Source organism: Rhinoderma darwinii, unplaced genomic scaffold (genome assembly GCF_050947455.1).
Source record: "Rhinoderma darwinii isolate aRhiDar2 unplaced genomic scaffold, aRhiDar2.hap1 Scaffold_4282, whole genome shotgun sequence".
Lineage (NCBI taxonomy): Eukaryota > Metazoa > Chordata > Amphibia > Anura > Rhinodermatidae > Rhinoderma > Rhinoderma darwinii.
Genome location: NW_027463807.1, coordinates 13,493 through 33,792, shown reverse-complemented (window position 1 = coordinate 33,792; position 20,300 = coordinate 13,493). Strand labels below are relative to the sequence as shown.

Here is a 20,300-nt window from a genome sequence, read left to right as displayed (position 1 = left end):
AGCACTGGACTGGACTGGATTACAGCTGATACAAGGTGTGAAGGAACAAGGGGTGGCTGTGGGCATGCACTTGCTGCCGCTGCCAGTGTTTATCTGCATGGCAGCAGGGCATTTGGGCGTTGCCAGGAAGGCGTTTTTATGTAGATTCCTCCTCTTTCAGCACTGCATTGTGGTGCAAGCAAAAGAAGCAAATCCTGTCTGGCTTCCTCTCCGGCCTTTATTCACCTCCCGTGTAGCTGTGAGTGTGTGAGCCTGCAGGGCCCCATGGAATTGCCTAGAAGTAGGCTGAATCGCTGCAAGGGCTGAACAGCAGTATCGGGCAGGCTCGGGCAACGCGCGGCCCGTTCGGGTTATCGCTTCTCGGCCTTTTGGCTAAGATCAAGTGTAGTATCTGTTCTTATCAGTTTAATATCTGATACGTCCCCTATCTGGGGACCATATATTAAATGGATTTTTAGAACAGGGAGATGGAAATAGAGCTTGCTCTGTCCACTCCACGCATTGACCTGGTATTGCAGTATTTCCAGGACCGGTGCACCCTTTCCTTATGTGTTGACTAAAAGCAGATTCCAAAAGTGTTTTTTGTCTTTGCTATTGTTTCTGTCTTTCTGAAGGGATCTCCCCTTTTAATCCCATTATTTCAACACCTGTTGGACAATGCATGAGTGATAATGAGCTCATTGATTAAATGCAATTAATGAATAGATTGCCACCTCTTGTTGTGTGTCGTCTGTGTTTCTGTGTTTCCGGCATTTCACATTGGAACACCTCATTCACCTTCCTTGTCTTCTCTCCGCCCTCCCTTTTAGGTAAGTTAAAGAGCTGCACCTGAGCCAGCCACTGATTGATTGATTGATTGATTGATTGATTGATTGATTGATTGATTGATTGATTGATGCAGCACAACAGTCAAATAGTGGAGTGGAGTAGGGGAACAGCAAACAGCCAATAAAGCAGCCCGCCCGCTCGCCTGCCCGCCACAATGGACCTACCTGTGTACACTAGATGGATGTGATGGAATGTACTGTCGTCCCTACATTTCAAGAAGAAGTAAGAATTGCAGTTGCAACAAAGCCTTGCTTGCCTACAAAGAGAGCAGCAATTTGGATTTGTTACTATGTTACCTAGAAGAATAACAAACTGTGCAAGGATGGAGGTTGTAGGAGCAAGGAGAAGTTGTCTGTAAAGTTGGTGGATGCCTATTTTCCATTTTGCAGTCCCTTGTCTCCCTCTTGTGGCCTCCTGGAGGCAACTAGCTGTGCAAAAAAAAGACAGCCTGGCGGCCGGCTGTTGCAGTGTTGCCCTCTCAGGCAACACTGAGTGACTGACTGAGCCTCACCGTCTTATATAAAGTTCAGACGGAACTTTGCACGTGTCATAGTGGAGCCCTCAGGATTCCAGAGCCAGCTTTCTGACATCATAATGGGGCCTCAGAGATAAAAGCCTGGGCCCAGGCAGTGTTGGTCAGTGCTGCTCAGCAGGCAGCACTGGACTGGACTGGATTACAGCTGATACAAGGTGTGAAGGAACAAGGGGTGGCTGTGGGCATGCACTTGCTGCCGCTGCCAGTGTTTATCTGCATGGCAGCAGGGCATTTGGGCGTTGCCAGGAAGGCGTTTTTATGTAGATTCCTCCTCTTTCAGCACTGCATTGTGGTGCAAGCAAAAGAAGCAAATCCTGTCTGGCTTCCTCTCCGGCCTTTATTCACCTCCCGTGTAGCTGTGAGTGTGTGAGCCTGCAGGGCCCCATGGAATTGCCTAGAAGTAGGCTGAATCGCTGCAAGGGCTGAACAGCAGTATCGGGCAGGCTCGGGCAACGCGCGGCCCGTTCGGGTTATCGCTTCTCGGCCTTTTGGCTAAGATCAAGTGTAGTATCTGTTCTTATCAGTTTAATATCTGATACGTCCCCTATCTGGGGACCATATATTAAATGGATTTTTAGAACAGGGAGATGGAAATAGAGCTTGCTCTGTCCACTCCACGCATTGACCTGGTATTGCAGTATTTCCAGGACCGGTGCACCCTTTCCTTATGTGTTGACTAAAAGCAGATTCCAAAAGTGTTTTTTGTCTTTGCTATTGTTTCTGTCTTTCTGAAGGGATCTCCCCTTTTAATCCCATTATTTCAACACCTGTTGGACAATGCATGAGTGATAATGAGCTCATTGATTAAATGCAATTAATGAATAGATTGCCACCTCTTGTTGTGTGTCGTCTGTGTTTCTGTGTTTCCGGCATTTCACATTGGAACACCTCATTCACCTTCCTTGTCTTCTCTCCGCCCTCCCTTTTAGGTAAGTTAAAGAGCTGCACCTGAGCCAGCCACTGATTGATTGATTGATTGATTGATTGATTGATTGATTGATTGATTGATTGATTGATTGATTGATGCAGCACAACAGTCAAATAGTGGAGTGGAGTAGGGGAACAGCAAACAGCCAATAAAGCAGCCCGCCCGCTCGCCTGCCCGCCACAATGGACCTACCTGTGTACACTAGATGGATGTGATGGAATGTACTGTCGTCCCTACATTTCAAGAAGAAGTAAGAATTGCAGTTGCAACAAAGCCTTGCTTGCCTACAAAGAGAGCAGCAATTTGGATTTGTTACTATGTTACCTAGAAGAATAACAAACTGTGCAAGGATGGAGGTTGTAGGAGCAAGGAGAAGTTGTCTGTAAAGTTGGTGGATGCCTATTTTCCATTTTGCAGTCCCTTGTCTCCCTCTTGTGGCCTCCTGGAGGCAACTAGCTGTGCAAAAAAAAGACAGCCTGGCGGCCGGCTGTTGCAGTGTTGCCCTCTCAGGCAACACTGAGTGACTGACTGAGCCTCACCGTCTTATATAAAGTTCAGACGGAACTTTGCACGTGTCATAGTGGAGCCCTCAGGATTCCAGAGCCAGCTTTCTGACATCATAATGGGGCCTCAGAGATAAAAGCCTGGGCCCAGGCAGTGTTGGTCAGTGCTGCTCAGCAGGCAGCACTGGACTGGACTGGATTACAGCTGATACAAGGTGTGAAGGAACAAGGGGTGGCTGTGGGCATGCACTTGCTGCCGCTGCCAGTGTTTATCTGCATGGCAGCAGGGCATTTGGGCGTTGCCAGGAAGGCGTTTTTATGTAGATTCCTCCTCTTTCAGCACTGCATTGTGGTGCAAGCAAAAGAAGCAAATCCTGTCTGGCTTCCTCTCCGGCCTTTATTCACCTCCCGTGTAGCTGTGAGTGTGTGAGCCTGCAGGGCCCCATGGAATTGCCTAGAAGTAGGCTGAATCGCTGCAAGGGCTGAACAGCAGTATCGGGCAGGCTCGGGCAACGCGCGGCCCGTTCGGGTTATCGCTTCTCGGCCTTTTGGCTAAGATCAAGTGTAGTATCTGTTCTTATCAGTTTAATATCTGATACGTCCCCTATCTGGGGACCATATATTAAATGGATTTTTAGAACAGGGAGATGGAAATAGAGCTTGCTCTGTCCACTCCACGCATTGACCTGGTATTGCAGTATTTCCAGGACCGGTGCACCCTTTCCTTATGTGTTGACTAAAAGCAGATTCCAAAAGTGTTTTTTGTCTTTGCTATTGTTTCTGTCTTTCTGAAGGGATCTCCCCTTTTAATCCCATTATTTCAACACCTGTTGGACAATGCATGAGTGATAATGAGCTCATTGATTAAATGCAATTAATGAATAGATTGCCACCTCTTGTTGTGTGTCGTCTGTGTTTCTGTGTTTCCGGCATTTCACATTGGAACACCTCATTCACCTTCCTTGTCTTCTCTCCGCCCTCCCTTTTAGGTAAGTTAAAGAGCTGCACCTGAGCCAGCCACTGATTGATTGATTGATTGATTGATTGATTGATTGATTGATGCAGCACAACAGTCAAATAGTGGAGTGGAGTAGGGGAACAGCAAACAGCCAATAAAGCAGCCCGCCCGCTCGCCTGCCCGCCACAATGGACCTACCTGTGTACACTAGATGGATGTGATGGAATGTACTGTCGTCCCTACATTTCAAGAAGAAGTAAGAATTGCAGTTGCAACAAAGCCTTGCTTGCCTACAAAGAGAGCAGCAATTTGGATTTGTTACTATGTTACCTAGAAGAATAACAAACTGTGCATGGATGGAGGTTGTAGGAGCAAGGAGAAGTTGTCTGTAAAGTTGGTGGATGCCTATTTTCCATTTTGCAGTCCCTTGTCTCCCTCTTGTGGCCTCCTGGAGGCAACTAGCTGTGCAAAAAAAAGACAGCCTGGCGGCCGGCTGTTGCAGTGTTGCCCTCTCAGGCAACACTGAGTGACTGACTGAGCCTCACCGTCTTATATAAAGTTCAGACGGAACTTTGCACGTGTCATAGTGGAGCCCTCAGGATTCCAGAGCCAGCTTTCTGACATCATAATGGGGCCTCAGAGATAAAAGCCTGGGCCCAGGCAGTGTTGGTCAGTGCTGCTCAGCAGGCAGCACTGGACTGGACTGGATTACAGCTGATACAAGGTGTGAAGGAACAAGGGGTGGCTGTGGGCATGCACTTGCTGCCGCTGCCAGTGTTTATCTGCATGGCAGCAGGGCATTTGGGCGTTGCCAGGAAGGCGTTTTTATGTAGATTCCTCCTCTTTCAGCACTGCATTGTGGTGCAAGCAAAAGAAGCAAATCCTGTCTGGCTTCCTCTCCGGCCTTTATTCACCTCCCGTGTAGCTGTGAGTGTGTGAGCCTGCAGGGCCCCATGGAATTGCCTAGAAGTAGGCTGAATCGCTGCAAGGGCTGAACAGCAGTATCGGGCAGGCTCGGGCAACGCGCGGCCCGTTCGGGTTATCGCTTCTCGGCCTTTTGGCTAAGATCAAGTGTAGTATCTGTTCTTATCAGTTTAATATCTGATACGTCTCCTATCTGGGGACCATATATTAAATGGATTTTTAGAACAGGGAGATGGAAATAGAGCTTGCTCTGTCCACTCCACGCATTGACCTGGTATTGCAGTATTTCCAGGACCGGTGCACCCTTTCCTTATGTGTTGACTAAAAGCAGATTCCAAAAGTGTTTTTTGTCTTTGCTATTGTTTCTGTCTTTCTGAAGGGATCTCCCCTTTTAATCCCATTATTTCAACACCTGTTGGACAATGCATGAGTGATAATGAGCTCATTGATTAAATGCAATTAATGAATAGATTGCCACCTCTTGTTGTGTGTCGTCTGTGTTTCTGTGTTTCCGGCATTTCACATTGGAACACCTCATTCACCTTCCTTGTCTTCTCTCCGCCCTCCCTTTTAGGTAAGTTAAAGAGCTGCACCTGAGCCAGCCACTGATTGATTGATTGATTGATTGATTGATTGATTGATTGATTGATGCAGCACAACAGTCAAATAGTGGAGTGGAGTAGGGGAACAGCAAACAGCCAATAAAGCAGCCCGCCCGCTCGCCTGCCCGCCACAATGGACCTACCTGTGTACACTAGATGGATGTGATGGAATGTACTGTCGTCCCTACATTTCAAGAAGAAGTAAGAATTGCAGTTGCAACAAAGCCTTGCTTGCCTACAAAGAGAGCAGCAATTTGGATTTGTTACTATGTTACCTAGAAGAATAACAAACTGTGCAAGGATGGAGGTTGTAGGAGCAAGGAGAAGTTGTCTGTAAAGTTGGTGGATGCCTATTTTCCATTTTGCAGTCCCTTGTCTCCCTCTTGTGGCCTCCTGGAGGCAACTAGCTGTGCAAAAAAAAGACAGCCTGGCGGCCGGCTGTTGCAGTGTTGCCCTCTCAGGCAACACTGAGTGACTGACTGAGCCTCACCGTCTTATATAAAGTTCAGACGGAACTTTGCACGTGTCATAGTGGAGCCCTCAGGATTCCAGAGCCAGCTTTCTGACATCATAATGGGGCCTCAGAGATAAAAGCCTGGGCCCAGGCAGTGTTGGTCAGTGCTGCTCAGCAGGCAGCACTGGACTGGACTGGATTACAGCTGATACAAGGTGTGAAGGAACAAGGGGTGGCTGTGGGCATGCACTTGCTGCCGCTGCCAGTGTTTATCTGCATGGCAGCAGGGCATTTGGGCGTTGCCAGGAAGGCGTTTTTATGTAGATTCCTCCTCTTTCAGCACTGCATTGTGGTGCAAGCAAAAGAAGCAAATCCTGTCTGGCTTCCTCTCCGGCCTTTATTCACCTCCCGTGTAGCTGTGAGTGTGTGAGCCTGCAGGGCCCCATGGAATTGCCTAGAAGTAGGCTGAATCGCTGCAAGGGCTGAACAGCAGTATCGGGCAGGCTCGGGCAACGCGCGGCCCGTTCGGGTTATCGCTTCTCGGCCTTTTGGCTAAGATCAAGTGTAGTATCTGTTCTTATCAGTTTAATATCTGATACGTCCCCTATCTGGGGACCATATATTAAATGGATTTTTAGAACAGGGAGATGGAAATAGAGCTTGCTCTGTCCACTCCACACATTGACCTGGTATTGCAGTATTTCCAGGACCGGTGCACCCTTTCCTTATGTGTTGACTAAAAGCAGATTCCAAAAGTGTTTTTTGTCTTTGCTATTGTTTCTGTCTTTCTGAAGGGATCTCCCCTTTTAATCCCATTATTTCAACACCTGTTGGACAATGCATGAGTGATAATGAGCTCATTGATTAAATGCAATTAATGAATAGATTGCCACCTCTTGTTGTGTGTCGTCTGTGTTTCTGTGTTTCCGGCATTTCACATTGGAACACCTCATTCACCTTCCTTGTCTTCTCTCCGCCCTCCCTTTTAGGTAAGTTAAAGAGCTGCACCTGAGCCAGCCACTGATTGATTGATTGATTGATTGATTGATTGATTGATTGATTGATGCAGCACAACAGTCAAATAGTGGAGTGGAGTAGGGGAACAGCAAACAGCCAATAAAGCAGCCCGCCCGCTCGCCTGCCCGCCACAATGGACCTACCTGTGTACACTAGATGGATGTGATGGAATGTACTGTCGTCCCTACATTTCAAGAAGAAGTAAGAATTGCAGTTGCAACAAAGCCTTGCTTGCCTACAAAGAGAGCAGCAATTTGGATTTGTTACTATGTTACCTAGAAGAATAACAAACTGTGCAAGGATGGAGGTTGTAGGAGCAAGGAGAAGTTGTCTGTAAAGTTGGTGGATGCCTATTTTCCATTTTGCAGTCCCTTGTCTCCCTCTTGTGGCCTCCTGGAGGCAACTAGCTGTGCAAAAAAAAGACAGCCTGGCGGCCGGCTGTTGCAGTGTTGCCCTCTCAGGCAACACTGAGTGACTGACTGAGCCTCACCGTCTTATATAAAGTTCAGACGGAACTTTCCACGTGTCATAGTGGAGCCCTCAGGATTCCAGAGCCAGCTTTCTGACATCATAATGGGGCCTCAGAGATAAAAGCCTGGGCCCAGGCAGTGTTGGTCAGTGCTGCTCAGCAGGCAGCACTGGACTGGACTGGATTACAGCTGATACAAGGTGTGAAGGAACAAGGGGTGGCTGTGGGCATGCACTTGCTGCCGCTGCCAGTGTTTATCTGCATGGCAGCAGGGCATTTGGGCGTTGCCAGGAAGGCGTTTTTATGTAGATTCCTCCTCTTTCAGCACTGCATTGTGGTGCAAGCAAAAGAAGCAAATCCTGTCTGGCTTCCTCTCCGGCCTTTATTCACCTCCCGTGTAGCTGTGAGTGTGTGAGCCTGCAGGGCCCCATGGAATTGCCTAGAAGTAGGCTGAATCGCTGCAAGGGCTGAACAGCAGTATCGGGCAGGCTCGGGCAACGCGCGGCCCGTTCGGGTTATCGCTTCTCGGCCTTTTGGCTAAGATCAAGTGTAGTATCTGTTCTTATCAGTTTAATATCTGATACGTCCCCTATCTGGGGACCATATATTAAATGGATTTTTAGAACAGGGAGATGGAAATAGAGCTTGCTCTATCCACTCCACGCATTGACCTGGTATTGCAGTATTTCCAGGACCGGTGCACCCTTTCCTTATGTGTTGACTAAAAGCAGATTCCAAAAGTGTTTTTTGTCTTTGCTATTGTTTCTGTCTTTCTGAAGGGATCTCCCCTTTTAATCCCATTATTTCAACACCTGTTGGACAATGCATGAGTGATAATGAGCTCATTGATTAAATGCAATTAATGAATAGATTGCCACCTCTTGTTGTGTGTCGTCTGTGTTTCTGTGTTTCCGGCATTTCACATTGGAACACCTCATTCACCTTCCTTGTCTTCTCTCCGCCCTCCCTTTTAGGTAAGTTAAAGAGCTGCACCTGAGCCAGCCACTGATTGATTGATTGATTGATTGATTGATTGATTGATTGATTGATTGATGCAGCACAACAGTCAAATAGTGGAGTGGAGTAGGGGAACAGCAAACAGCCAATAAAGCAGCCCGCCCGCTCGCCTGCCCGCCACAATGGACCTACCTGTGTACACTAGATGGATGTGATGGAATGTACTGTCGTCCCTACATTTCAAGAAGAAGTAAGAATTGCAGTTGCAACAAAGCCTTGCTTGCCTACAAAGAGAGCAGCAATTTGGATTTGTTACTATGTTACCTAGAAGAATAACAAACTGTGCAAGGATGGAGGTTGTAGGAGCAAGGAGAAGTTGTCTGTAAAGTTGGTGGATGCCTATTTTCCATTTTGCAGTCCCTTGTCTCCCTCTTGTGGCCTCCTGGAGGCAACTAGCTGTGCAAAAAAAAGACAGCCTGGCGGCCGGCTGTTGCAGTGTTGCCCTCTCAGGCAACACTGAGTGACTGACTGAGCCTCACCGTCTTATATAAAGTTCAGACGGAACTTTGCACGTGTCATAGTGGAGCCCTCAGGATTCCAGAGCCAGCTTTCTGACATCATAATGGGGCCTCAGAGATAAAAGCCTGGGCCCAGGCAGTGTTGGTCAGTGCTGCTCAGCAGGCAGCACTGGACTGGACTGGATTACAGCTGATACAAGGTGTGAAGGAACAAGGGGTGGCTGTGGGCATGCACTTGCTGCCGCTGCCAGTGTTTATCTGCATGGCAGCAGGGCATTTGGGCGTTGCCAGGAAGGCGTTTTTATGTAGATTCCTCCTCTTTCAGCACTGCATTGTGGTGCAAGCAAAAGAAGCAAATCCTGTCTGGCTTCCTCTCCGGCCTTTATTCACCTCCCGTGTAGCTGTGAGTGTGTGAGCCTGCAGGGCCCCATGGAATTGCCTAGAAGTAGGCTGAATCGCTGCAAGGGCTGAACAGCAGTATCGGGCAGGCTCGGGCAACGCGCGGCCCGTTCGGGTTATCGCTTCTCGGCCTTTTGGCTAAGATCAAGTGTAGTATCTGTTCTTATCAGTTTAATATCTGATACGTCCCCTATCTGGGGACCATATATTAAATGGATTTTTAGAACAGGGAGATGGAAATAGAGCTTGCTCTGTCCACTCCACGCATTGACCTGGTATTACAGTATTTCCAGGACCGGTGCACCCTTTCCTTATGTGTTGACTAAAAGCAGATTCCAAAAGTGTTTTTTGTCTTTGCTAATGTTTCTGTCTTTCTGAAGGGATCTCCCCTTTTAATCCCATTATTTCAACACCTGTTGGACAATGCATGAGTGATAATGAGCTCATTGATTAAATGCAATTAATGAATAGATTGCCACCTCTTGTTGTGTGTCGTCTGTGTTTCTGTGTTTCCGGCATTTCACATTGGAACACCTCATTCACCTTCCTTGTCTTCTCTCCGCCCTCCCTTTTAGGTAAGTTAAAGAGCTGCACCTGAGCCAGCCACTGATTGATTGATTGATTGATTGATTGATTGATTGATTGATTGATTGATTGATTGATGCAGCACAACAGTCAAATAGTGGAGTGGAGTAGGGGAACAGCAAACAGCCAATAAAGCAGCCCGCCCGCTCGCCTGCCCGCCACAATGGACCTACCTGTGTACACTAGATGGATGTGATGGAATGTACTGTCGTCCCTACATTTCAAGAAGAAGTAAGAATTGCAGTTGCAACAAAGCCTTGCTTGCCTACAAAGAGAGCAGCAATTTGGATTTGTTACTATGTTACCTAGAAGAATAACAAACTGTGCAAGGATGGAGGTTGTAGGAGCAAGGAGAAGTTGTCTGTAAAGTTGGTGGATGCCTATTTTCCATTTTGCAGTCCCTTGTCTCCCTCTTGTGGCCTCCTGGAGGCAACTAGCTGTGCAAAAAAAAGACAGCCTGGCGGCCGGCTGTTGCAGTGTTGCCCTCTCAGGCAACACTGAGTGACTGACTGAGCCTCACCGTCTTATATAAAGTTCAGACGGAACTTTGCACGTGTCATAGTGGAGCCCTCAGGATTCCAGAGCCAGCTTTCTGACATCATAATGGGGCCTCAGAGATAAAAGCCTGGGCCCAGGCAGTGTTGGTCAGTGCTGCTCAGCAGGCAGCACTGGACTGGACTGGATTACAGCTGATACAAGGTGTGAAGGAACAAGGGGTGGCTGTGGGCATGCACTTGCTGCCGCTGCCAGTGTTTATCTGCATGGCAGCAGGGCATTTGGGCGTTGCCAGGAAGGCGTTTTTATGTAGATTCCTCCTCTTTCAGCACTGCATTGTGGTGCAAGCAAAAGAAGCAAATCCTGTCTGGCTTCCTCTCCGGCCTTTATTCACCTCCCGTGTAGCTGTGAGTGTGTGAGCCTGCAGGGCCCCATGGAATTGCCTAGAAGTAGGCTGAATCGCTGCAAGGGCTGAACAGCAGTATCGGGCAGGCTCGGGCAACGCGCGGCCCGTTCGGGTTATCGCTTCTCGGCCTTTTGGCTAAGATCAAGTGTAGTATCTGTTCTTATCAGTTTAATATCTGATACGTCCCCTATCTGGGGACCATATATTAAATGGATTTTTAGAACAGGGAGATGGAAATAGAGCTTGCTCTGTCCACTCCACGCATTGACCTGGTATTGCAGTATTTCCAGGACCGGTGCACCCTTTCCTTATGTGTTGACTAAAAGCAGATTCCAAAAGTGTTTTTTGTCTTTGCTATTGTTTCTGTCTTTCTGAAGGGATCTCCCCTTTTAATCCCATTATTTCAACACCTGTTGGACAATGCATGAGTGATAATGAGCTCATTGATTAAATGCAATTAATGAATAGATTGCCACCTCTTGTTGTGTGTCGTCTGTGTTTCTGTGTTTCCGGCATTTCACATTGGAACACCTCATTCACCTTCCTTGTCTTCTCTCCGCCCTCCCTTTTAGGTAAGTTAAAGAGCTGCACCTGAGCCAGCCACTGATTGATTGATTGATTGATTGATTGATTGATTGATTGATTGATGCAGCACAACAGTCAAATAGTGGAGTGGAGTAGGGGAACAGCAAACAGCCAATAAAGCAGCCCGCCCGCTCGCCTGCCCGCCACAATGGACCTACCTGTGTACACTAGATGGATGTGATGGAATGTACTGTCGTCCCTACATTTCAAGAAGAAGTAAGAATTGCAGTTGCAACAAAGCCTTGCTTGCCTACAAAGAGAGCAGCAATTTGGATTTGTTACTATGTTACCTAGAAGAATAACAAACTGTGCAAGGATGGAGGTTGTAGGAGCAAGGAGAAGTTGTCTGTAAAGTTGGTGGATGCCTATTTTCCATTTTGCAGTCCCTTGTCTCCCTCTTGTGGCCTCCTGGAGGCAACTAGCTGTGCAAAAAAAAGACAGCCTGGCGGCCGGCTGTTGCAGTGTTGCCCTCTCAGGCAACACTGAGTGACTGACTGAGCCTCACCGTCTTATATAAAGTTCAGACGGAACTTTGCACGTGTCATAGTGGAGCCCTCAGGATTCCAGAGCCAGCTTTCTGACATCATAATGGGGCCTCAGAGATAAAAGCCTGGGCCCAGGCAGTGTTGGTCAGTGCTGCTCAGCAGGCAGCACTGGACTGGACTGGATTACAGCTGATACAAGGTGTGAAGGAACAAGGGGTGGCTGTGGGCATGCACTTGCTGCCGCTGCCAGTGTTTATCTGCATGGCAGCAGGGCATTTGGGCGTTGCCAGGAAGGCGTTTTTATGTAGATTCCTCCTCTTTCAGCACTGCATTGTGGTGCAAGCAAAAGAAGCAAATCCTGTCTGGCTTCCTCTCCGGCCTTTATTCACCTCCCGTGTAGCTGTGAGTGTGTGAGCCTGCAGGGCCCCATGGAATTGCCTAGAAGTAGGCTGAATCGCTGCAAGGGCTGAACAGCAGTATCGGGCAGGCTCGGGCAACGCGCGGCCCGTTCGGGTTATCGCTTCTCGGCCTTTTGGCTAAGATCAAGTGTAGTATCTGTTCTTATCAGTTTAATATCTGATACGTCCCCTATCTGGGGACCATATATTAAATGGATTTTTAGAACAGGGAGATGGAAATAGAGCTTGCTCTGTCCACTCCACGCATTGACCTGGTATTGCAGTATTTCCAGGACCGGTGCACCCTTTCCTTATGTGTTGACTAAAAGCAGATTCCAAAAGTGTTTTTTGTCTTTGCTATTGTTTCTGTCTTTCTGAAGGGATCTCCCCTTTTAATCCCATTATTTCAACACCTGTTGGACAATGCATGAGTGATAATGAGCTCATTGATTAAATGCAATTAATGAATAGATTGCCACCTCTTGTTGTGTGTCGTCTGTGTTTCTGTGTTTCCGGCATTTCACATTGGAACACCTCATTCACCTTCCTTGTCTTCTCTCCGCCCTCCCTTTTAGGTAAGTTAAAGAGCTGCACCTGAGCCAGCCACTGATTGATTGATTGATTGATTGATTGATTGATTGATTGATTGATGCAGCACAACAGTCAAATAGTGGAGTGGAGTAGGGGAACAGCAAACAGCCAATAAAGCAGCCCGCCCGCTCGCCTGCCCGCCACAATGGACCTACCTGTGTACACTAGATGGATGTGATGGAATGTACTGTCGTCCCTACATTTCAAGAAGAAGTAAGAATTGCAGTTGCAACAAAGCCTTGCTTGCCTACAAAGAGAGCAGCAATTTGGATTTGTTACTATGTTACCTAGAAGAATAACAAACTGTGCAAGGATGGAGGTTGTAGGAGCAAGGAGAAGTTGTCTGTAAAGTTGGTGGATGCCTATTTTCCATTTTGCAGTCCCTTGTCTCCCTCTTGTGGCCTCCTGGAGGCAACTAGCTGTGCAAAAAAAAGACAGCCTGGCGGCCGGCTGTTGCAGTGTTGCCCTCTCAGGCAACACTGAGTGACTGACTGAGCCTCACCGTCTTATATAAAGTTCAGACGGAACTTTGCACGTGTCATAGTGGAGCCCTCAGGATTCCAGAGCCAGCTTTCTGACATCATAATGGGGCCTCAGAGATAAAAGCCTGGGCCCAGGCAGTGTTGGTCAGTGCTGCTCAGCAGGCAGCACTGGACTGGACTGGATTACAGCTGATACAAGGTGTGAAGGAACAAGGGGTGGCTGTGGGCATGCACTTGCTGCCGCTGCCAGTGTTTATCTGCATGGCAGCAGGGCATTTGGGCGTTGCCAGGAAGGCGTTTTTATGTAGATTCCTCCTCTTTCAGCACTGCATTGTGGTGCAAGCAAAAGAAGCAAATCCTGTCTGGCTTCCTCTCCGGCCTTTATTCACCTCCCGTGTAGCTGTGAGTATGTGAGCCTGCAGGGCCCCATGGAATTGCCTAGAAGTAGGCTGAATCGCTGCAAGGGCTGAACAGCAGTATCGGGCAGGCTCGGGCAACGCGCGGCCCGTTCGGGTTATCGCTTCTCGGCCTTTTGGCTAAGATCAAGTGTAGTATCTGTTCTTATCAGTTTAATATCTGATACGTCCCCTATCTGGGGACCATATATTAAATGGATTTTTAGAACAGGGAGATGGAAATAGAGCTTGCTCTGTCCACTCCACGCATTGACCTGGTATTGCAGTATTTCCAGGACCGGTGCACCCTTTCCTTATGTGTTGACTAAAAGCAGATTCCAAAAGTGTTTTTTGTCTTTGCTATTGTTTCTGTCTTTCTGAAGGGATCTCCCCTTTTAATCCCATTATTTCAACACCTGTTGGACAATGCATGAGTGATAATGAGCTCATTGATTAAATGCAATTAATGAATAGATTGCCACCTCTTGTTGTGTGTCGTCTGTGTTTCTGTGTTTCCGGCATTTCACATTGGAACACCTCATTCACCTTCCTTGTCTTCTCTCCGCCCTCCCTTTTAGGTAAGTTAAAGAGCTGCACCTGAGCCAGCCACTGATTGATTGATTGATTGATTGATTGATTGATTGATTGATTGATTGATTGATTGATGCAGCACAACAGTCAAATAGTGGAGTGGAGTAGGGGAACAGCAAACAGCCAATAAAGCAGCCCGCCCGCTCGCCTGCCCGCCACAATGGACCTACCTGTGTACACTAGATGGATGTGATGGAATGTACTGTCGTCCCTACATTTCAAGAAGAAGTAAGAATTGCAGTTGCAACAAAGCCTTGCTTGCCTACAAAGAGAGCAGCAATTTGGATTTGTTACTATGTTACCTAGAAGAATAACAAACTGTGCAAGGATGGAGGTTGTAGGAGCAAGGAGAAGTTGTCTGTAAAGTTGGTGGATGCCTATTTTCCATTTTGCAGTCCCTTGTCTCCCTCTTGTGGCCTCCTGGAGGCAACTAGCTGTGCAAAAAAAAGACAGCCTGGCGGCCGGCTGTTGCAGTGTTGCCCTCTCAGGCAACACTGAGTGACTGACTGAGCCTCACCGTCTTATATAAAGTTCAGACGGAACTTTGCACGTGTCATAGTGGAGCCCTCAGGATTCCAGAGCCAGCTTTCTGACATCATAATGGGGCCTCAGAGATAAAAGCCTGGGCCCAGGCAGTGTTGGTCAGTGCTGCTCAGCAGGCAGCACTGGACTGGACTGGATTACAGCTGATACAAGGTGTGAAGGAACAAGGGGTGGCTGTGGGCATGCACTTGCTGCCGCTGCCAGTGTTTATCTGCATGGCAGCAGGGCATTTGGGCGTTGCCAGGAAGGCGTTTTTATGTAGATTCCTCCTCTTTCAGCACTGCATTGTGGTGCAAGCAAAAGAAGCAAATCCTGTCTGGCTTCCTCTCCGGCCTTTATTCACCTCCCGTGTAGCTGTGAGTGTGTGAGCCTGCAGGGCCCCATGGAATTGCCTAGAAGTAGGCTGAATCGCTGCAAGGGCTGAACAGCAGTATCGGGCAGGCTCGGGCAACGCGCGGCCCGTTCGGGTTATCGCTTCTCGGCCTTTTGGCTAAGATCAAGTGTAGTATCTGTTCTTATCAGTTTAATATCTGATACGTCCCCTATCTGGGGACCATATATTAAATGGATTTTTAGAACAGGGAGATGGAAATAGAGCTTGCTCTGTCCACTCCACGCATTGACCTGGTATTGCAGTATTTCCAGGACCGGTGCACCCTTTCCTTATGTGTTGACTAAAAGCAGATTCCAAAAGTGTTTTTTGTCTTTGCTATTGTTTCTGTCTTTCTGAAGGGATCTCCCCTTTTAATCCCATTATTTCAACACCTGTTGGACAATGCATGAGTGATAATGAGCTCATTGATTAAATGCAATTAATGAATAGATTGCCACCTCTTGTTGTGTGTCGTCTGTGTTTCTGTGTTTCCGGCATTTCACATTGGAACACCTCATTCACCTTCCTTGTCTTCTCTCCGCCCTCCCTTTTAGGTAAGTTAAAGAGCTGCACCTGAGCCAGCCACTGATTGATTGATTGATTGATTGATTGATTGATGCAGCACAACAGTCAAATAGTGGAGTGGAGTAGGGGAACAGCAAACAGCCAATAAAGCAGCCCGCCCGCTCGCCTGCCCGCCACAATGGACCTACCTGTGTACACTAGATGGATGTGATGGAATGTACTGTCGTCCCTACATTTCAAGAAGAAGTAAGAATTGCAGTTGCAACAAAGCCTTGCTTGCCTACAAAGAGAGCAGCAATTTGGATTTGTTACTATGTTACCTAGAAGAATAACAAACTGTGCAAGGATGGAGGTTGTAGGAGCAAGGAGAAGTTGTCTGTAAAGTTGGTGGATGCCTATTTTCCATTTTGCAGTCCCTTGTCTCCCTCTTGTGGCCTCCTGGAGGCAACTAGCTGTGCAAAAAAAAGACAGCCTGGCGGCCGGCTGTTGCAGTGTTGCCCTCTCAGGCAACACTGAGTGACTGACTGAGCCTCACCGTCTTATATAAAGTTCAGACGGAACTTTGCACGTGTCATAGTGGAGCCCTCAGGATTCCAGAGCCAGCTTTCTGACATCATAATGGGGCCTCAGACATAAAAGCCTGGGCCCAGGCAGTGTTGGTCAGTGCTGCTCAGCAGGCAGCACTGGACTGGACTGGATTACAGCTGATACAAGGTGTGAAGGAACAAGGGGTGGCTGTGGGCATGCACTTGCTGCCGCTGCCAGTGTTTATCTGCATGGCAGCAGGGCATTTGGGCGTTGCCAGGAAGGCGTTTTTATGTAGATTCCTCCTCTTTCAGCACTGCATTGTGGTGCAAGCAAAAGAAGCAAATCCTGTCTGGCTTCCTCTCCGGCCTTTATTCACCTCCCGTGTAGCTGTGAGTGTGTGAGCCTGCAGGGCCCCATGGAATTGCCTAGAAGTAGGCTGAATCGCTGCAAGGGCTGAACAGCAGTATCGGGCAGGCTCGGGCAACGCGCGGCCCGTTCGGGTTATCGCTTCTCGGCCTTTTGGCTAAGATCAAGTGTAGTATCTGTTCTTATCAGTTTAATATCTGATACGTCCCCTATCTGGGGACCATATATTAAATGGATTTTTAGAACAGGGAGATGGAAATAGAGCTTGCTCTGTCCACTCCACGCATTGACCTGGTATTGCAGTATTTCCAGGACCGGTGCACCCTTTCCTTATGTGTTGACTAAAAGCAGATTCCAAAAGTGTTTTTTGTCTTTGCTATTGTTTCTGTCTTTCTGAAGGGATCTCCCCTTTTAATCCCATTATTTCAACACCTGTTGGACAATGCATGAGTGATAATGAGCTCATTGATTAAATGCAATTAATGAATAGATTGCCACCTCTTGTTGTGTGTCGTCTGTGTTTCTGTGTTTCCGGCATTTCACATTGGAACACCTCATTCACCTTCCTTGTCTTCTCTCCGCCCTCCCTTTTAGGTAAGTTAAAGAGCTGCACCTGAGCCAGCCACTGATTGATTGATTGATTGATTGATTGATTGATTGATTGATTGATTGATTGATGCAGCACAACAGTCAAATAGTGGAGTGGAGTAGGGGAACAGCAAACAGCCAATAAAGCAGCCCGCCCGCTCGCCTGCCCGCCACAATGGACCTACCTGTGTACACTAGATGGATGTGATGGAATGTACTGTCGTCCCTACATTTCAAGAAGAAGTAAGAATTGCAGTTGCAACAAAGCCTTGCTTGCCTACAAAGAGAGCAGCAATTTGGATTTGTTACTATGTTACCTAGAAGAATAACAAACTGTGCAAGGATGGAGGTTGTAGGAGCAAGGAGAAGTTGTCTGTAAAGTTGGTGGATGCCTATTTTCCATTTTGCAGTCCCTTGTCTCCCTCTTGTGGCCTCCTGGAGGCAACTAGCTGTGCAAAAAAAAGACAGCCTGGCGGCCGGCTGTTGCAGTGTTGCCCTCTCAGGCAACACTGAGTGACTGACTGAGCCTCACCGTCTTATATAAAGTTCAGACGGAACTTTGCACGTGTCATAGTGGAGCCCTCAGGATTCCAGAGCCAGCTTTCTGACATCATAATGGGGCCTCAGAGATAAAAGCCTGGGCCCAGGCAGTGTTGGTCAGTGCTGCTCAGCAGGCAGCACTGGACTGGACTGGATTACAGCTGATACAAGGTGTGAAGGAACAAGGGGTGGCTGTGGGCATGCACTTGCTGCCGCTGCCAGTGTTTATCTGCATGGCAGCAGGGCATTTGGGCGTTGCCAGGAAGGCGTTTTTATGTAGATTCCTCCTCTTTCAGCACTGCATTGTGGTGCAAGCAAAAGAAGCAAATCCTGTCTGGCTTCCTCTCCGGCCTTTATTCACCTCCCGTGTAGCTGTGAGTGTGTGAGCCTGCAGGGCCCCATGGAATTGCCTAGAAGTAGGCTGAATCGCTGCAAGGGCTGAACAGCAGTATCGGGCAGGCTCGGGCAACGCGCGGCCCGTTCGGGTTATCGCTTCTCGGCCTTTTGGCTAAGATCAAGTGTAGTATCTGTTCTTATCAGTTTAATATCTGATACGTCCCCTATCTGGGGACCATATATTAAATGGATTTTTAGAACAGGGAGATGGAAATAGAGCTTGCTCTGTCCACTCCACGCATTGACCTGGTATTGCAGTATTTCCAGGACCGGTGCACCCTTTCCTTATGTGTTGACTAAAAGCAGATTCCAAAAGTGTTTTTTGTCTTTGCTATTGTTTCTGTCTTTCTGAAGGGATCTCCCCTTTTAATCCCATTATTTCAACACCTGTTGGACAATGCATGAGTGATAATGAGCTCATTGATTAAATGCAATTAATGAATAGATTGCCACCTCTTGTTGTGTGTCGTCTGTGTTTCTGTGTTTCCGGCATTTCACATTGGAACACCTCATTCACCTTCCTTGTCTTCTCTCCGCCCTCCCTTTTAGGTAAGTTAAAGAGCTGCACCTGAGCCAGCCACTGATTGATTGATTGATTGATTGATTGATTGATTGATTGATTGATTGATTGATTGATTGATTGATTGATGCAGCACAACAGTCAAATAGTGGAGTGGAGTAGGGGAACAGCAAACAGCCAATAAAGCAGCCCGCCCGCTCGCCTGCCCGCCACAATGGACCTACCTGTGTACACTAGATGGATGTGATGGAATGTACTGTCGTCCCTACATTTCAAGAAGAAGTAAGAATTGCAGTTGCAACAAAGCCTTGCTTGCCTACAAAGAGAGCAGCAATTTGGATTTGTTACTATGTTACCTAGAAGAATAACAAACTGTGCAAGGATGGAGGTTGTAGGAGCAAGGAGAAGTTGTCTGTAAAGTTGGTGGATGCCTATTTTCCATTTTGCAGTCCCTTGTCTCCCTCTTGTGGCCTCCTGGAGGCAACTAGCTGTGCAAAAAAAAGACAGCCTGGCGGCCGGCTGTTGCAGTGTTGCCCTCTCAGGCAACACTGAGTGACTGACTGAGCCTCACCGTCTTATATAAAGTTCAGACGGAACTTTGCACGTGTCATAGTGGAGCCCTCAGGATTCCAGAGCCAGCTTTCTGACATCATAATGGGGCCTCAGAGATAAAAGCCTGGGCCCAGGCAGTGTTGGTCAGTGCTGCTCAGCAGGCAGCACTGGACTGGACTGGATTACAGCTGATACAAGGTGTGAAGGAACAAGGGGTGGCTGTGGGCATGCACTTGCTGCCGCTGCCAGTGTTTATCTGCATGGCAGCAGGGCATTTGGGCGTTGCCAGGAAGGCGTTTTTATGTAGATTCCTCCTCTTTCAGCACTGCATTGTGGTGCAAGCAAAAGAAGCAAATCCTGTCTGGCTTCCTCTCCGGCCTTTATTCACCTCCCGTGTAGCTGTGAGTGTGTGAGCCTGCAGGGCCCCATGGAATTGCCTAGAAGTAGGCTGAATCGCTGCAAGGGCTGAACAGCAGTATCGGGCAGGCTCGGGCAACGCGCGGCCCGTTCGGGTTATCGCTTCTCGGCCTTTTGGCTAAGATCAAGTGTAGTATCTGTTCTTATCAGTTTAATATCTGATACGTCCCCTATCTGGGGACCATATATTAAATGGATTTTTAGAACAGGGAGATGGAAATAGAGCTTGCTCTGTCCACTCCACGCATTGACCTGGTATTGCAGTATTTCCAGGACCGGTGCACCCTTTCCTTATGTGTTGACTAAAAGCAGATTCCAAAAGTGTTTTTTGTCTTTGCTATTGTTTCTGTCTTTCTGAAGGGATCTCCCCTTTTAATCCCATTATTTCAACACCTGTTGGACAATGCATGAGTGATAATGAGCTCATTGATTAAATGCAATTAATGAATAGATTGCCACCTCTTGTTGTGTGTCGTCTGTGTTTCTGTGTTTCCGGCATTTCACATTGGAACACCTCATTCACCTTCCTTGTCTTCTCTCCGCCCTCCCTTTTAGGTAAGTTAAAGAGCTGCACCTGAGCCAGCCACTGATTGATTGATTGATTGATTGATTGATTGATTGATTGATTGATGCAGCACAACAGTCAAATAGTGGAGTGGAGTAGGGGAACAGCAAACAGCCAATAAAGCAGCCCGCCCGCTCGCCTGCCCGCCACAATGGACCTACCTGTGTACACTAGATGGATGTGATGGAATGTACTGTCGTCCCTACATTTCAAGAAGAAGTAAGAATTGCAGTTGCAACAAAGCCTTGCTTGCCTACAAAGAGAGCAGCAATTTGGATTTGT

The 20,300-nt window shown here is 47.8% G+C and overlaps 14 non-coding genes across 14 annotated transcripts; all 14 read left to right on the top strand.

Moving 5' to 3' along the window:
• Positions 1–352: 352 nt before the first annotated feature.
• LOC142711517 (U2 spliceosomal RNA) lies at positions 353–543 on the top strand. The gene has a single exon (XR_012869921.1). It is a non-coding gene; the product is annotated as a U2 spliceosomal RNA (small nuclear RNA).
• A 1,292-nt stretch (positions 544–1,835) lies between these two features.
• Positions 1,836–2,026, top strand: LOC142711515 (U2 spliceosomal RNA). Its single transcript, XR_012869920.1, has one exon. It is a non-coding gene; the product is annotated as a U2 spliceosomal RNA (small nuclear RNA).
• Positions 2,027–3,326: 1,300 nt separating this feature from the next.
• Positions 3,327–3,517, top strand: LOC142711514 (U2 spliceosomal RNA). Its single transcript, XR_012869919.1, has one exon. It is a non-coding gene; the product is annotated as a U2 spliceosomal RNA (small nuclear RNA).
• Positions 3,518–4,793: 1,276 nt separating this feature from the next.
• Positions 4,794–4,984, top strand: LOC142711492 (U2 spliceosomal RNA). The gene has a single exon (XR_012869901.1). It is a non-coding gene; the product is annotated as a U2 spliceosomal RNA (small nuclear RNA).
• A 1,280-nt stretch (positions 4,985–6,264) lies between these two features.
• On the top strand, positions 6,265–6,455 carry LOC142711495 (U2 spliceosomal RNA). The gene has a single exon (XR_012869903.1). It is a non-coding gene; the product is annotated as a U2 spliceosomal RNA (small nuclear RNA).
• A 1,280-nt stretch (positions 6,456–7,735) lies between these two features.
• LOC142711473 (U2 spliceosomal RNA) lies at positions 7,736–7,926 on the top strand. Its single transcript, XR_012869883.1, has one exon. It is a non-coding gene; the product is annotated as a U2 spliceosomal RNA (small nuclear RNA).
• A 1,284-nt stretch (positions 7,927–9,210) lies between these two features.
• LOC142711490 (U2 spliceosomal RNA) lies at positions 9,211–9,401 on the top strand. The gene has a single exon (XR_012869899.1). It is a non-coding gene; the product is annotated as a U2 spliceosomal RNA (small nuclear RNA).
• A 1,292-nt stretch (positions 9,402–10,693) lies between these two features.
• On the top strand, positions 10,694–10,884 carry LOC142711513 (U2 spliceosomal RNA). The gene has a single exon (XR_012869918.1). It is a non-coding gene; the product is annotated as a U2 spliceosomal RNA (small nuclear RNA).
• Positions 10,885–12,164: 1,280 nt separating this feature from the next.
• On the top strand, positions 12,165–12,355 carry LOC142711511 (U2 spliceosomal RNA). Its single transcript, XR_012869916.1, has one exon. It is a non-coding gene; the product is annotated as a U2 spliceosomal RNA (small nuclear RNA).
• A 1,280-nt stretch (positions 12,356–13,635) lies between these two features.
• Positions 13,636–13,826, top strand: LOC142711510 (U2 spliceosomal RNA). The gene has a single exon (XR_012869915.1). It is a non-coding gene; the product is annotated as a U2 spliceosomal RNA (small nuclear RNA).
• Positions 13,827–15,118: 1,292 nt separating this feature from the next.
• Positions 15,119–15,309, top strand: LOC142711509 (U2 spliceosomal RNA). Its single transcript, XR_012869914.1, has one exon. It is a non-coding gene; the product is annotated as a U2 spliceosomal RNA (small nuclear RNA).
• Positions 15,310–16,577: 1,268 nt separating this feature from the next.
• LOC142711508 (U2 spliceosomal RNA) lies at positions 16,578–16,768 on the top strand. Its single transcript, XR_012869913.1, has one exon. It is a non-coding gene; the product is annotated as a U2 spliceosomal RNA (small nuclear RNA).
• Positions 16,769–18,056: 1,288 nt separating this feature from the next.
• Positions 18,057–18,247, top strand: LOC142711507 (U2 spliceosomal RNA). The gene has a single exon (XR_012869912.1). It is a non-coding gene; the product is annotated as a U2 spliceosomal RNA (small nuclear RNA).
• Positions 18,248–19,551: 1,304 nt separating this feature from the next.
• LOC142711506 (U2 spliceosomal RNA) lies at positions 19,552–19,742 on the top strand. The gene has a single exon (XR_012869911.1). It is a non-coding gene; the product is annotated as a U2 spliceosomal RNA (small nuclear RNA).
• The last annotated feature ends 558 nt before the right edge of the window (positions 19,743–20,300 follow it).